The 15,813-nt window shown below is 35.2% G+C and overlaps 1 pseudogene; it reads right to left on the bottom strand.

Annotated features, from left to right (window-relative positions):
• Nucleotides 1-1,052: 1,052 nt before the first annotated feature.
• LOC138376134 (liprin-alpha-1 pseudogene) lies at nucleotides 1,053-3,734 on the bottom strand (annotated as a pseudogene).
• Between the last annotated feature and the right edge of the window lie 12,079 nt (nucleotides 3,735-15,813).

Raw genomic sequence — 15,813 nt, 5'->3', positions numbered from 1 at the left:
CTTAAACATATTTGTAAACAAGTGTAAAAAGATTATTTACATAAACAATAGGCCTTTATTACTACATTGTTTTCAGGATTTCCTGCCTTCATCTGCTATATGCACCAATATGTATGCAATGAGAGTTCAGTGCTTGCGGGATTGGTCTTCAAAGAGTAGTTGTATGGGCGTATTTCCACCCTGCTTACAAGGAGGAAAGCCAGGGAAGAAGGCCTAGAGTGCTGGGGCCAGGTTACCCTAGCCCAAGTCTTTCTCTTTTCCCTGAGAGAACTTCCAGCTGACAGCTTCTGGTCTGCCAATGAAGACAAGCTACCCAAGTCCAGAGACTAGGCTAGGAAAGAGTTAACCGATGCTGAGATTTTCATAGTGCTCTGATAATTCTGTCAGTTCAAATTTTATTAGAAGCTGATATTAAATACCAGATATTTTAAATCTGTTCATACTGCAGAATAAAGCATTTCTTGCTAGAAAAAATATAGTTAAGGTTAGTCATTAAAATACAACAATAATTGCTTGAAATTAAGTATCCTTATTTCAAAATGATTGTTGTACAGCTAAGTTGCATTTGTAAAGGATAATGAATATTACTCGGGACATGATAATTTTATAAACATAATAAATTCCTTTGCCATGGTTTATCATTAAAAAATTAATGATAACTACAATAAATGCCTAATTTATAAAAGCCCTATAATTGTTTATAGGATTTATATATACAAGCATTACAGTACATTCATTTGAAAGACTAAAACTAGGTATAAGATCATGAATTGATTTGAAAGGATATTTATAGCCTGGATATACACAAAAAGTAACTATATAAATAAAGAGTCATAAGTTTATATAAATATAGGAAACATTAAATTCTAAAATATTTTCTCTATGGTATTCATGAATTTTTAACTAATAATTCTGTAATAAAATATCTTAAGGTCCATATAACAATCATTAACAAAGTAAAGATTCCATTGAATTCTAAAATGCAGTTTTTGTTGGATTCAAAATGCTGCATAATCATCTGTACAAGTAGTGTGGGTTAACAACAGGAGGCTTTAGCAGGAGTAAGTCCTGACTGTAGCTGAATCCAACCTCTGTGCTCCTGATACATTGCTGTCTATCTGCATCGTCTTCAGCTGCATGGTGAAGACATAGAAGTAACCCGGAAGTTTGCAACCCAGCAACCCAGCAGCTAAGCCACTACTGCCTTTTGGTCTAAATTTTTCTCCATGAACCTTCTGTCAGTCCCCATTACCAAAGGGTTATTAAATTCTCTTTCTAAGACAGCATGATCCTGTGTGTTCTGTGTTAGGAACTATTACAACAGCACCAGTGTGTTGAAATTGGAGGTTTCATCTAAGGCCAGAAGTGCACCATGAACACACTCTTCATGAGACTGTTTGCATATACTTTAAGACAAATTAACAGAATCCAGCAAATCACTCCGTTGTTGCTCCGAATGATGCAGGAAGTACATCTTTTATTTCATTCTGACTTTCTTCTCTTTTTCTTTTTAGTTTTTTTTTTATCATAATTTAACCTTCTCAGGCACATAATTCCACACTGGAAACTGTTTCTGTGAAAACTATCAGCCATTTTCAGTTGCCTTTGAAAGTATTTCTTTGTCAAGTGATCTAGCATCCTAGCATACACAAGGCACTCCATGAAATAGCTGCAGTACTGAGGAAGGCCCGGACTGGGGAGCCATTCATTGCCAATCCACTGTGGTTCATGTCCCGGTATGTGAGTGTCATTCTGGACATGGGCAGGGTGGACAGGCTCATCAGTGACATGAACTTCTGGGTGGCCAGCTGCAGCTTCAGCCTGTGCAGGGGGTTACTGATGCCAATTTCACACTGGATCTCAGCATCAGACAGGGACAGCATGATGGCCCCGCTCTCCATGTTTGCTCCATGGGTAGACACTTGTCAGGCTGGCATCCCAATTCAGAGCTCCAGACAAACAGCAACAGTTGCCCATCCCCCTGAGCAAAAGATAAACTTGTTCTCCAGGCTTCCTCTTACAATTTATGCTTTTTTGGAAGTTTAAGGTATTTTTCAGCCTGCCCTCCCAATTTGCTAAGTCCAAAGGCATCTTGAGATGAATTATCTGTCTCTGAAACACCAGCTTGTCCTAAGGACTCTTTGCCAGTTTGTCCAGGTAGGCCCTTTCCTTTCTTGCCAAACGAGCTACCGTTAGAGGATTTGATACCCTTCTTCTTTGGGGCTTTATGGAGTGAGTCCCGGCTACTGTTGCTACTATCGGGATTGCTTGAGGGACCATCCAGGGAGCCTGGGGAGTTTCTCATGTCTCTGATGTCCTCATGGCTGACTATATGCAGCACTCCTTTGTGCAGCCTGTCTAACCAGAGGGACTTTGGGGAGGAAGGAGGGGAGGTTTCACATTTTATTGTTGTCTTATCATCTCATACCTCTCCTCTGGAAGCCGGAAATAGAGTCTGTACACTTCCCCAGCGGGATTGTGCGGAATCCTTCTTGGGGTGGAGTGATCGCTGCCAACCCTGCACTAGTGCCATAGGAAACTGTGTGCCCCTCTGCCATTGGAAACCTGAAATCTGGAACACTGCCCAAGAGGGGTTGACCACAATGAAATGAAGCACCTCTTAGTCTCATCTGGTCTAGTTCAGCCCCCAGTGCTTCAAGTTTAGGACAAGCTGATTCTTAATCACATTGCATTTCTTCTACTTGTTTTTTTTTTTCTTTTTCAATTTCTCATAATAAAGGATTCTTGTCTTCCAGAGCAGCCATTCTCTCCTTCAGATGGAGCTGAAGCCTCTCATTAGATTCTGAAAGAAATGTGCCAACAGTGTCTGATAAATGTTTATTATAGTCTTCATTTATTTTTTCTCTCTGCCTTTCCTTGGAAAACACAGACACCCCGTGGGCCAGCTTTGCCTCCACCTCTCTGCTTCCCTCGGAGTCTGCTGCAATTTCTGCTCAATTTCAGGCGATCTTGTAATTGGCTGTTTTTATCTTCAGCCTACAGATACATAGAATCTTTATTTGCAGTTTCATTTTCAAGTTTATCATTGAGGTTATGCACAGGTGTGGCTTCATGCTGTGCAGTGGGATAGTGTTTTTCAAGAGTAGTGATTCTCTCTTCCAAGTCTTCCTTTTGGGCCATGGCTTCATGATATCTTGTGGTAATTTTGTGTTCATTTCTTCAGATTTGATGAGATCTTTGTGATGTTCAAATAATGACTTCAGCTCTTCAAGCACTTCACCTTCTCTGGACATGCCTGCTGATGGCTGTGCTTGTCTCTTTACCACAGCCATCCCAAGGAACTGCTTGTGCCTAGGACAAGGCATTCCAAATGCTCCAACAGCAGCCTGGTGTTGTTCCTTTCTGCTTTCAGTTCAGAAATTCTTCTTCCCTTTCAAGCAACTGTTCCCTGCACACATTGAGTTCTTTAGTAAGTGCTTCGAACTCCTGTAGGGGTGCACTCGTGAACAGTCTGTGTAAGGAATCTCTTTCATGACCAAACTTGTGTTTATGCCAGTGTTTCTTGAGACTCTCTTGGCCTGTTGAGATGACTGTCACTTATTCTAGCATGGAGACCACCAATAGTTCAAAATGTGAATCTGAATCTGGATGTAAGGGGGAGCCAATCCATGACTCCCACTTCTTCCTGGGAGTACTTCTGCCTCCCCTACGGTCAGCGTCATCTCGCATATCTTCTTACTTGCTTCTCCCCAGAGACATAAAACAGCCAACATGTATATAAAAAGGTTCTCAAACTCATTATTCATCAGGGAATGCAAATCAAAACCACAATGAAGTATCACCTCACACCTGTTAGGATGGCTATTATCAAAAAGATGAGATAAGTGTCAGCAAGGATGTGGAGAAAAGGGAATCCTTACACTGTCAGTGGGAATGTAGATTGATGCAGTCATTGTGGAAAACAGTATGGAGGCTCCTTAAGAAATTAAAAATAGAACTCCCATATGATCTAGCAATCCCTCTTTTGGGTATATACCCAAAGGAAATGAAATCACCACCTCATAAAGATATCTGCACTGCCATGTTCATTACAGCATTATTTACAATAGCCATGATAGGGAAACTGAAGTGTTTGTCAGCAGGTAAATGGATAAAGAAATTGTGCATGTGCGCACGCACGCTCTCTCTCTCTCTCCCCTCCCCCATACACACACACACACACACACACACACACACACATAATGGAATATATAATGTTGAAGACTAGAGTGCTCCCACTTTCCAAGAGTTCACAAGCCATTAAAATCTTGAACTTTTAAAGCTTTTATAGCCTTTCTGAATGTTGACATTGGCAATTTTCTGGTTGAACCCATGTCCACTAACTAATTATCTATGCCCTTAGGACCATCATTTAACCTCACTAATCCTTGGTTTTGTCAAGTGTAGAAAAGTGATAATTGTTCCTATGTTTTCTCAGGGTCACTATAAGAATTGGTAACATATTTAAATGCCCATTAAAGCATATGCAATATATGAGACATTTTTTAAGCAATAGGCCTTAGTGTTACATGAAGTTCTAGTGGTCCAATTTCATGTTAACTGGATCTGAAGCTGGAATTGGCCTTGGATGCAACAGAAGGATGACTTTCAAGTAAAGGTCTGGAAAAAGGACAGTAATATGAGTATAATCCTTTCTGTCCTAGGTGTAGATAGTTTCCTACCTCCTTTCAAAGTATGCCAGACATTCGTACGTGCATGGTATCTTTTCGATCTTCTTCACATTTGTTTTTCTAGTTTACTTGATTTTTTGGAAGTTTAATTCCCTGAGAGATTTTAAATAAGAATGGTAGGATATAAGATGTATTATTTTTAAATTTTAAAGTCTACACCAATATTTGCGAATTGTAGTCTGGATACCTTTGGGTAAAGGCATACATATTTCACACATTAGTTTTTTGATTTAACAATATTTTTTGTAGGTTCAACATATTGTTTGGCATTAAAACTCACCTTCATGTGAACAAATTGGGACTACTAGATGAGTTCTGGTAATAACTCACTTTTTTCCTTGACTCTCTAAATAAACATGACCTGAATGAAAGTAGTAACCAAGTCTTACGCTTCTCTTTTCCCAGTCTCATTACCACCATGTTTCCCACAGGATCTCTTCTAGTACAATCGTGTTCAGTAGATTCTGAAACCAATATTTAGAATAGTTTCACTTTGGGCTGTAAATCTGACACAGATATCTGTGAGAGGGGCCTCTCCACATCTTTTCTTGTTACATCTTCCCTGCACATCTTCCCTTCCCTCCAGGAACTTTGGGTTTCAACCTGGCTACCTCCCCATCCCTGAATCACAGGTATTTTCAATGGCTGATGGTTGACTCATTTCACTAAGAAGTAAACTAGATATAGATTTAAAATTCTCAGGGAAAAAACATGCTATAAAAATATATGAGAGACTTACACATTCTTAGTCTGTTTTATGTGAATTGTGAAAATTAAGAAAAGCCATTTTATCTCTTTGGATCTAATTTTTTTCTGTCTTAAAATTAGAAGTTATTAATAGAAGATATTTCTTCAATGATTGATTCAGTTCAGCCCATATCATGACAACAGCAGCTAATAATTACAGATATGCCATGTGCCATGCCAAGTGTCTATTTTTCATCTTCTTATCTTGGCCTCATGAAAGAGAAGCACCATAAGTTTCATAATTTGCCCAAAGTCACACAGTTAATCTGTGCCAAAGTTTAGGTTTGAAACTAGAACTGACTGCTTCACTCCAAAGACACTAATGTGCTTATGCCACTATGCCAGGCTGTGGAGTTTGGAGACCAAAATTCAGAGATGGGCCAAAAAATACCTCTGATCATTCTGATAAACCAAAATAAGTGACTGAGGCAAAGGTCTCAATTATTGGAAATTTGTTAAGCCAAAGTTTGAGGACATTCCTAGGAAAAACACAAACCACGGAGAAATCTGTGACTTATCTTCTGAAGGGGAATTTGGGAACTTCAGTATTTAAGGGGAGACATACAGGAAAAAAAAAAAGGAGGAGGGTTGAGGTGAATCCTTACATTCTTTTGAAGCCCAAGAAATCTACATTTTACATAAAATAAGGTGAATATAAGAACAGAAAAAGGGAGTGAAAGAATCATCAATTATGTAGATGTCCCGTGTAGGTGGAAGAATGATCTAATCTTATTTCTGTCCTGCACCTAGGAAGATAAACCTATAATCAACATTATTAGTGTGGAATCCAACAGACTTTACTTTTAAGAACTAGACTTAGTCTGCAGACCCAAAGTTACAATTTGCTTGTCCTGGCTTATGGGAGGCCAGCAAGGAATTTCCTTATCAATGATCTATGGGGGCAGTCCTTTGCAGGTACCTGAGGGCTTTTACCTTTCCTTCCAGCTTATGCAAAATGTTAGTAAAAACTATTCATTTGGAAGAGAGTGTTGTATGACTCAGCCTTGAGGCTTCACCTTCTCTTTTGCAAAAGGAATTGGGGTGGGATGTTGCAGTGATTTTTATTTTCTTTTATAGTTCAAAACCCAGTATTGAATGAAGTCCCTTCTTCCTCTAAAGTTCATCATCTAGACAGCTTTCTTTCACAATCAAGATGTAATATGTAAAAATCAGAAGGAAAGTGAAGTAATTTGAAAAATTGCAAGTTAGGAGAAAAAATGAGCATCAGGGATTCTTTTGAAAAAGAAAAATAAATTACAAACAAAACAGTTTGCAGAAACTTTGTAATAATGGGATAATACATTCAGTGTTTTCTATCACATAATTATAGCTACATACCAATTACTTCCTCTGATTTGCTCATAAAAGTGCTTAAACTATCACTCTGCTACCCAGATTTTTTCCTTCATATAAAAATTGGTAAAGAAAAGTAAGATGTTACCATTGAGAAGCCAAATTTACTCAGCCTTAAATACTTTTACTCCTCAAAGATTTTTCAAAATATTTATTCAGAACAATGATCCAGACAAAAATTGATTCTTTGGGGAAATATGTAGTCACAAAGGTCTGTAGTATATGAAGTGCACAAGTCTAAAGCTATCCAAATCTTATGAGTTCACTTAGTACTGTGAGCTCATATTAATTCAGGACCCAAAAGTTAAATACTCTTTAAAAACCCCAAATCCCAGTGTATAACTATATAAATTCTCCCACCAAATCAATTTTAGTTCAAAATAGTTCAGGGAATCTTTTCCCAATTTCTTCAATAAAATTGTCATTTTCTAGACTTCTGTACTCTAGCCAATACTTCTGCTATACAAACTTCAGCTATGAGTACAGAAAAAAAAAGTGTGAATGTATGAGCATTTCCACAATAAAAATGTAAAAAAATGTTATGTATGATTCATTAAAGCACTATTTTTAATAACAAAGCAACCACCACAAGGACAACTACCACATCAATAAAAACAAACAAAAGATATCATTCTGTAAGCACTGCAAATGTACAGCAATATAGGAATATTTAAATATTAATAATTAGGATGTAAAACATGATGGGATATTATGCAGTCATTAAAAATAGTTTCAAAAAAATAGTTTCAAATTCTTTTAAGGTGTTACCATCCAATAGAACTTTCTGCAATGATGAAATGTTCTATATCTGCACTTTCCATTGCAGTATCCAATAGTTACATGTAGTTATTGAGCCTTTGAAATGTGACTAGTGTGACCGATTAACTATTTAATTTTATATAATATTAATTAATTTAAATTTGAAGTGTATGTATATATTTAGTTTTTAAAGTTTATATGAAAACATAGATAGAGCATATTTGTACTTACAAAAAAAAAAATGGAGAAAACATTGGCAGTAATGTAGGAAAATTAAATCTGTACACCTTCAGTAAAACAAATTAGATACATTAGTTCATACATATACATAAAAAATAGTTGGGTTATGTTCTTTTTTTAATGCAACTGCTTGTTTTTATTTAAAATATTGAGGAAGTAAAGGAAAGCTATTTTATTAATCATTATTTCAGGAATGAAAAATTAGTTGGAAAATAGATCTAAATAAAAATATGTAAATCATAATATTCAAATTATCATTTAAAAATATTTTAAAAGTGTGTAGTTCCTATTCATAACAATATATGCATGCTCTCTTTTGTTTATTTCAAATGATAACAAAATTAATTCTTTGATTAGTTTTCATGTATACCTCATCTGTCTCATTAGTTATAATATTATAAGCTGTCAGTCATGTCGCCTAGTGACAATGACCATGTATAAAGTATTGTTTTCAGAAACATTTGGAAAATGTTACTGGACTTTCTAACAGATCATATGACAAGGCACCAAATTTTATTTGTGAAAACCAAAATCCATTTTTATTCCCCTTACAATGAATTTATTTATTCTGTTATATTGTTCTTCCAATTGTTTCTAATTCCCAATCCTCGGTGAAAGTTTATTTCTTTGGAGAATAAACATCTCCTAGCACTAACAATCAACCAATACAATGAAATGTCATAAAACAAATATTCAATTATGAAACAAAATGGGAGCTTCTCCTATATTAAAATCTTTTTAGTTATTGTATAATGTGAGACTTACTATGTTTGATGGTCTATGAATAATTTATAGCTTGCTCTTTGATTTGACAACAACATTTTTTTATCCCTTGTTTAAGACTCCCCAGTGATTGTAATGTTTTCCATCTCTGATGCAATGTTGGGCATATGCATTCAGTAATGCCCATATTTGTGGACTTATGAACAAACTTTGATAACCAGCTGGGCTATAAAGAATTGTTGTGAGTTATTTTTGACATTGTTTATTGAAAGACAACATCTTAGGCCCAAATCATTATTATGCTTTCCTGAAGCAACATATCTATGAACCAGGCTATTTCAGGAGTAGTTCAATATATAATAATCCACACAATTTCCATCTCCCTTTGCACATTTTCATGGCCATATAAATGAAATATTAATATCCTTTAGAGAGAGCAAAGTATCCTCAGAATTTCCCAGCACTTGTATTATTAAAATGTATATATATCAAACTCTGTACTTTCGTCAACTCTGTGTATTATATCAGGTAATTAATGTTCACTAGCTAAAAGTACCATATTTAAAAAACTTAGGCAAAAAAAAAAATCATTGCAAGTTATGTGAAGAAAAATAGTTTAAGTATTACCTGGTGCATTTCCACATACTTGTTTTTGTGCATTTGGACTTCCTCAGGCCCAACAAGCAAAATCTAGCCATTCATCTTTGGTATCCTCAGGACAAAGTAGTGAAGAAAAATGCAAAAAGCTTTTGAGGTTCAAGATGGCAGTCGTTTTTTGGAATGTGACAACAGTTTTGAGGGGAAAAATACATTTCAAAGTCTCAACATCATGGGCTAAACTATCATCTTAATAATTAGGTAGAGAAGAATATCTGATCTGATCTTTTTGACCTTCCTCCTTCTCAAGCACAAAAAACTGAAATTAAATTAAAAAATCCTACAAGCCAGGGGAGAGTGAAAAAATAAAATGAGTACAAAAAGAAGCAAAGTGATAAAGTAGGAGCATGAGTATCTCTCTGAAGGAAATCTTCAAACTGTCCACCCCTCAGATTGTATCCTCATCGAGGTGAGGGAATACAAAACAACTTTCAGACAGGCTAGAGAACCTGACATATGAATAGAAACCTGCCCTGCTTCTCAAGCAGCTTACATGGGCATTCACTGGGGAGATATTTAGAAGTGAGTCGAATCTAAGATGAGATTAACTGAGGAGGCCAACAAGGCTTCTCCTGTTTCCAGAATGGCACGAGGGAGCAGCTGAATTTTCTTATCGCCCCAAGATTTGCACATGTTAGAAGAGAGCAAACTTGCACATGTTGTAGTGGTGTGACAAGAGGGAGCTGTGAGGATCAGGACTCAGATATTTTAGAGATATAGATGAGAAGGTGGCAATGGCAAGAATCAGACTGGAGGATGTACACACGTCAGCAGATGATGCCATTGATAGGTACCAACAGATGTGACAATGCAGCTAAATCTATGGCAATATAGATGCCACCCAAAGAACAATGAGGAGGAAGGAAAAAAACCTTTAGCACTTAAACTTAACCTAAAATACCTTACTTGGAATTGATCTATGTTATATCAGGCAGAATAGGCATAAAATATTAAGTTCAATGCAGAAAAGTTTGAAGTTACTTTTTCTTGCATGCTTGCATTTTGTAAATAAATCACTTGTTAACTAACTTAGCTCTTACTACGAGGAACCTTAGAAATCATCTAATGCAACCTTGATATTTAACCAATTATCAAGAGACCAGAAGGACTTAAGTGACTCAGAAATATGTAGGTACCCAAGTAATGAGCAGCAGACTCACAACCAGACTCCTTTGTCCTGCTTTCCAGCAATTATCATTGCCGCTTCATCACTATTAAAGCATCATTTATGAATTTACTGTGTGCTTGACAGGTGAGCACCAATGATTTGTCATTCTTACCTTCAAGGGATATTCAAAAATTGCTATGAGTGAGGAGCAACTTTTGCCTCTGGGTTTACTGGCAGCAAGTAAAGGCCATTTTTATTATTAACGCAACTCAAAGCAAATTATTCCTTTAGAAATCATCTTTGAAGATTTTATTGCCAAGCTGTGTATTATGTATTAAAATTAGTTTGGAAAATCACTGCCTTCAACTCAAATTTATGACTTTTTTGACTTTAAAGTTTATCTTGCGTAGTATGACATTTTTATGAAAGAAATATACTGCAATTAGAAAGAAATTGTACAATATATATTTTTTTCTTTATTTTCAATATAACTGCTTTATAAAGCATCTACTTCAAAGCTTAACTTTCAAACCAATTGCTTCAGGCAAGAGGGAATAAAAGCTATTTTTTTCTTATGAATTTTGTTACAATTTTGTCACAATTTGGTCTTCTTTGTTATGAAAGCATAGACATGGACATGTGTAAAATACCTTTTGAGTTCTGCTTTTTGTTTTTTTCTTTGAACTTTATGTCATTCTAATTTTGATAATATTCCTGAAGTTTTCCCTTTACAAAGCTCTATATACGTGTAGATTCAGAGGCTACTTTAAGCCGTTCTTTTCCAAAATACTGTGTATAACAGAAAAAAATTCTAAAACCGGATAAAAAACACAGTGAAACAGTTATAAAAAGTATACAATAAAAATGTTTTAAATATCAAGATCCCGGTAGGTTAAAAGAACCAAGATACAAACACTTAGACAACATAAAACAAGACAAAGCTGATATCAATCAATAGAGTGGATGTATTAATATTTGAGACCAGCTCTCTATGTAATGCTTGGGCCTTGATGGTAACAGATACAGCAAAATACAAATCAATATTTTACAATAAGTAGGATGAAAGGATATCAGGGCTTCCAGTAGTGTTTATAGGTATCATTTTTTGTGGCTTAATCAAAATTCAATGTTAGTTCAAAGCATGTTTAGAAATTATTTAAATCGATAGTTTGGTAATGTCTTTATGAGTAAGATTGGTGCAAATGCAGCTGTCTGAAAGACAAGGATGTGAGGGTTACATTTTTGTGTTTCTATGGCAATTATCCAGATATTTAATTAATATGGATTTTAATTCACATCCAAAGCATGCTACTGAAGATTGTTTCCCAACATTAAAATAGACACCTGTAGTTGACATGATTGTGGAATAATTTAAAGATTAGTTTTGTAAACTGTTTTAAAAATAAATTATGATTTTAAAATAAATTGTGTTTTTAAAATAAATTTGTTTTTAAACCAGAACAAAACAGTGCAAAACAAAAGTGCCACAGATAAAACTCCAGGACAAGATGACTTTCCTGGTGAATACTGTCAACCATTTTAGGAAGAAATAATACATTAAAAACAGAGCATGGAGAGAAAGGGAACACATCGTCTCTCATTTTATGAGGAAAACATTACCTTAACATTATAAAACCTGATAAAAACATTACAAAACAAGAAAATTATATGCCAGTACTCCTGAATGTCACAGTCTTGTCCACGCCTGGACTTTGAAGTGTTTCCCCAGTTATTGGGCTCCTGGCTTGGATGTTTTATATTAAGTTAGTCTTTTTATACTGAGAATTTTATAGCATCGTTCTACATACATATCGTGAAAATATTTTATTTTAATCTGTGGCATGCCTTTTCATTTTTTTAATAGGGTCTTATAAAAATCAGAAATTTATTTTTATCAATTATGGCTTATCAAAATTTTTATTATTATAATACTTCTTATAGCCTAAAAAATTTTTGGCCACCCTAAAGCCTTGAATGTTTCCTCCTAAATTTTCTTTTAAAAGTTTTAGCTTTTTACTTTCCATATCATGGACCAATTTAAGATAGTTTTTATAGGTTTTGAAGAAATTTTTGAAAATTTTTCTCCCATATGAATCAATAGCCAGTTTTTCCAGGAACATACGTTCCTTCCTGAGACCTTGTCAAGTCCTGAATATCTACACCACCAAGAATCCTCCTTCAGATTTCTACTCTTTGCAAATATTCCCTGTCAATACCCAGTGAAGTTCCATTACAAAGAGGTAGCAAAAAATGTGGACTTCTCATGTACCTGCTTTCCCTAGGAATTCTAAACAATGTAAGTTCACTCTTGGCTCTTAACACATTTTATTTTCTTCTTATCCACTTTTATAGATCCCAACTCTTTCTCCTGTTATCCATTACATGAAAAACAGCCCCTATGTCCCATTTGTGTTCCATCTCTGCTTCAAATGCTTTGTAGTTGTTTGTAATTCAGTTTACCTGTTTGCCTTAATCCCTCACTTCTCAGATGGAGAGAAAAAATTATGATTTTGTTTACTTTCTGTTTTTTTTCTTGTTGTAAATGTAAGTGTGACTTTTTTTTGCAACCTTCTATATTCTAAAAGAAAGCAGAACCTGTACAAGTAAATTTTGCAAAGGAATATTAAATTAGTATAATTTATAAAACTACATTCCAATAATCGTTTTTGAACTTTATGCAATGCCTCTGAGGGTTGTGTCGGCTTTATGAAGTTACAGAATGCAAACCTGGTCACTGGATCCTGCCACTAAAACATTGTTTTAGGAGAAAAGATAATGTAAAACGGTTATTTGAAGACTGCAAGGCATGGGCATATTCTTATGACAGTAAGAATTTAGAATGGAAACATCTTAATGTGGACTGGGTAAGAAGAGATTATTTCCTACAGGAATTGGAAATTGATCAGGATCTTAAATATTGTGTACTAATTGGATGGATGAGTAAAACCTATGGGGCAACACATTTCCCAGTAAAGGCAGCAGCGTGAACAAATTAATGTCACAGTAGTACTGAGCAGGCCAGAGTGCTAAAGCTAAAGCTAAAGCTAAAACCCAAGCTAAAGCTATAGCCCAAGCTAAAACCAACCCTCAAAACTTTAGTTTGAGATATGGCCAAATAGGGAAAGAACTTACACTAAACACTTATAAATTGTCATTATTTTTTATCTCCAAATCTTTTAATTTCTTGGTACAATGACTTGTCATGCTCCATATCTTTATTGGATAAACTCCAATAACTTACTTTATATTATTTAATTAAAGTTGTAAAAAATAACATACTTTTGACTATGTTTATTTGGGGAGAATCCAATGCAGATAAGATGCAGGACAGTTCTAAACTGAGTATTTAAATGACATGATCTGTTTATGAAATATATTGATCCTGATCTCATTTAAAATCTTAGCCAATGTTTCAAGATACCCAATACCTTATACTCTTTTACAGAGCTTTATGTTTACAAATACCAAGCAGTAGGAAAGTAATAGAAAAGGATAGCAAATAGTTTACTTGTTGAGAGTATGCAGTTTAGAATTAGTTTCAGGGATTTATGTCCCGATCCATCAATTACTGTTCAATTGAATGGACTAATGACCATCAAAAATAAAAAATAATTAGGGAGAGCAGCAAACTTATTCCTTCTTATTCCATACAGTTGAAATGTAGTCATTATTTTCTAAATGTCAGTGCTGGTTATTTTTCTGTAAATAATGTTTTCTACTTTTCTGAAGAATTTAAAAATTGACTCCACATTATTCTTACTGGTAAGAAAGCATACACTACTTAGGATTTGCCAGTGATAGCAAAGTTTGTACAGAAAATAATATAACATACTTTAGAGTCATCAGTTTGGCATAGTAAGGCATGTCTTATGCAATTGGAAGTCAAACACGTTTGTACATAGATTGCATAGGCTAGCTGGCAGTGACAGTGTGCTTCACACAAATAGCAACCCTGCAAGCCTCCAACTGCCCCAGAATCTTCTGCAATGAATGTCACATATGCCATGTGGCCCATCTTCTATATACACAATATCTGCCACCAAACGTGGCCATAATAAATGCAGCAGTTTTCATAGGCTCTAATGGTAACCAAAGAAATAAAAAGTAAATTGAATTTATATAGAAAATAAATTATATGGGATATTGTTATTCTACTACTCCACATTAATCCCCAGATTTTGTCCCTCAAAAGGATTGCAAAAGTCTCTTCTCATAGTTGTGAGAAGAATTTAGTATGAAATGCTCACTCACCTGTAGCCTCCAATTATTTCTAAACTTTGGAAAATACAACAGTAATAAAATTGATACTCATAGATTTTCTCTCATCCATACCCAACACAGTTACCTTCTAGGTCTCTTGCTATTGACAAGATTTGCTGTTTGTTATTAATGGCCATTTTAAAAATTACTCTGTGGGTATTAACCATAACAAAATACAGTGACCAATGACTGGCATTGATATGTTTTTTTTTACTTGCAACTTTTTTTCAAAAGAGACATTTTTCGGATGGGCATGTTCAAAATAAAGGGTAGATTCACATGCTTTATTTTGTTAGGTCTTATAATTTCCTTATAAATGTGGAAAAACATTTGCATCATCACCAATTTATGGCTGTATTAAGTGTCTTGAAGCAGTTAGGTTACCTGGTTGGCTTATTCCAGATGCTGTACTCCTTCCACTCTTGCGCACTCAGGCACCTCACCTTCTTCAAGCAGTCAGCATTGCGGGAGATTTTAAGGACATTTAATATATATTTCTGATAGAGTTATTCAAAAATACTCCAGAATATTTTCCATGATTATAGAAAATTTCCTAGTGTGATTTCTCTGTGCATTCCTATTTACCAACCTTAAATCCAAAATGGTTTCAGGCTGTAGCATCATCTCAGGAAAGCAACTGTAAATCTTGCCTAGTATAGCAACAAAACTTCCTTTTGAGCCTCTCAGTGTTCCATTAGACAGGCTGGGACAAATGAGCCAATGCATCAGAACAAACTATCACAACCTCTGCAGTCTTGAGTACTGCACCCAAAGTATTTAGGTGAATTTGGATTGTTTCTAGCTTTTTCTGCTATGATAACAAGATCATTAAAGACTTAAAACAGCCTCAGAGCAGCCTGCAAACTTAATTCTTATAAAATAGCAAGTGTCATCGTTAACAATAACAAGCAGTACTGGGATCTATTATTACAGTCAGGCTTTTGAAGTTTTGTTATCATCATTGATAGCGAATAGTTCATCAGAGAGACACAATGGGTAGCTGTTTCCTTCAAATTACTATCATCTGGGGTTCTATAATTCTGCCAAAAATACAAGATCTGGCTCTTTAATAATGGTAAGTAGACACACGAGGTTTTCAAAAAGAGTGCTTTTAGATTAGAGGGAGACCACATTTTTGACTTGGATAATGAGCCAGCGTATAAAATAAGATGACTGAACTAGTTTCTTCAGAATAAATAACTGGTTACCAATTATTAATAATTGGGGGCAATGTAATGACATACATTATATTTTCTCACCTTCCTCAGAATCTCT

The sequence above is a fragment of the Eulemur rufifrons genome, chromosome 28 (assembly GCF_041146395.1).
Source record: "Eulemur rufifrons isolate Redbay chromosome 28, OSU_ERuf_1, whole genome shotgun sequence".
Taxonomy (NCBI): Eukaryota; Metazoa; Chordata; class Mammalia; order Primates; family Lemuridae; genus Eulemur; species Eulemur rufifrons.
The sequence above is the reverse complement of the archived record's forward strand: the minus strand, read 5'-3'. Positions and strand labels throughout refer to the sequence as shown.